We start from the raw sequence: 485 nt of genomic DNA, 5'->3' as shown, positions 1-485 counted from the left end.
TTCCCTCACCCTAACCTTGCTTTTTGTTTGGGTGTCGTCCCTAATCCGGTATGTCCTAGTTAAAAATCGTCTCCTCCAAGAACTTTCCTGGAGTGCCTTAGCCAGAGTGAGTTCCTAACTGTCTCACCCAATCCCTCCTTTACCTGGCTATGTTATTCTCTACCATAGTAGTGCCTTGCTTATTAGCTCTTCAGGACACTTTCTCAATTTGCAAGTATATTTTTTAAATTTTTTAAATGTTTATTTATTATTGAGACAGAGAGAAACAGAGCATGACTGGGGAAGGGGCAGAGAGAGAGGGAGACACAGCATCCAAAGCAGGTCCAGGTTCTGAGCTGTCGGTATAAGAACACGAGTCTGAACCTAACAGACGCCATGACTGGCTTTGTTTCCCCCTCTAAGCTAAAAGGTCTAAGGTCAGTCTCTTCGGAACCATTTGGCCATTTGGCAGTCATACATTGCCCGGGGGTATCCAATCAGGAAAG

The sequence above is a fragment of the Suricata suricatta genome, chromosome 15 (assembly GCF_006229205.1).
Source record: "Suricata suricatta isolate VVHF042 chromosome 15, meerkat_22Aug2017_6uvM2_HiC, whole genome shotgun sequence".
NCBI classification, from domain to species: domain Eukaryota; kingdom Metazoa; phylum Chordata; class Mammalia; order Carnivora; family Herpestidae; genus Suricata; species Suricata suricatta.
The sequence above is the reverse complement of the archived record's forward strand: the minus strand, read 5'-3'. Positions refer to the sequence as shown.